Below are 1,353 nucleotides of genomic sequence, written 5' to 3'. Positions count from 1 at the left end.
CAGAATTGAAAAAGGATATGGACACATCGACAATAATAATGGGAGACTTTAATACACCACTCTCAAGGATGCACATATCATCAAGAAAAAAAACTCACAAGGACACAAAAAAGTTCAATAACACAATCAATAAAAACTACTTCATAGACACATTCAGAATGCTTCATCCAACAAAACAACAGTATACATTCTTCTCCAACACACATGGAACATTCTCAAGAATAGACCATGTATTGGCCCAAACCATGCCTCAACAAATTAAAAAAAAATGAGATCTTACGATCAATCTTCTCTGACCACAAAGTTATAAATTTCTAAAGCAAGAGGAAACAAAGACAAACACATGGAGGTTGTACAACACAATGCTCAAGAACAACTGGGAAATAAAGGAGGAAATTGAAGCATTCCTTGAGACAAATGAGAATGATAATGCAACATAACAAAACTTTCAGGACATAGCAAAATCAGTAATCAGAGGCCAAATTATAGCTATCAATACACACATACAAAAAGAGGAGATATCTAAAATCAACACCCTAACATAATACCTCCAAGAACTGGAACAAGAGCAACAACACAATCCCTCCAATAAAGGAAGGAAAGAATTTATAAGGAACAAAGCAAAAATAAGCCATATGGGGAAGAAAAAAAGAGGGAAAAGTTAACAAGACAAGAAACTGCTTCTTTGAAAAGATTAACAAAATAGACAGACTACTGGCAAACTTAACAAAGAAAAGATACAAGCACCCAGAATAAAATATGAAAACAGTGAAATTCAACAGATCCAATGGAAAGAAAAGAATAATAACACACTGTGAAAAATAATAATACACTGTGAAAAAACTGTACTCCAATTTAACACTATAGACAGATACCTAGAAACACATCACCCATTCAAATTAATGCAGACAGATATTGAAAAACTCAACAGACCCATAACAAAAGGAGAAATAGAGCATGTCACTAAGAAACTATCAACAATAAAGAGCCCAGGACCAGACAGTTTCACAGGTGAATTCTTCCAAATATTCACAGAATATCTGACACCAATACTACACAAACTCTTCCACAACATAGAAAAAGCCAACAAATTTTAAGACGCATTCAATGATGCCAGTATAACACTGATATTCAAACTGGGCAAAGATGCCACAAAGATTAAAAATGATAGACCAATATTCCTCATGAACATAGAAAAAGCCAACAAATTTTAAGACTCATTCAATGATGCCAGTATAACACTGATATTCAAACTGGGCAAAGATGCCACAAAGATTAAAAATGATAGACCAATATCCTTCATGAACATATATGCTAAAATCCTCAATAAATCCTGGCCAATAGAAACCAGCA

This window comes from Echinops telfairi, unplaced genomic scaffold (genome assembly GCF_000313985.2).
Source record: "Echinops telfairi isolate 266 unplaced genomic scaffold, ASM31398v2 ScPeMD7_7462;HRSCAF=8500, whole genome shotgun sequence".
In the NCBI taxonomy this organism is placed as follows: Eukaryota; Metazoa; Chordata; class Mammalia; order Afrosoricida; family Tenrecidae; genus Echinops; species Echinops telfairi.
This window is presented reverse-complemented; position numbering follows the sequence as displayed.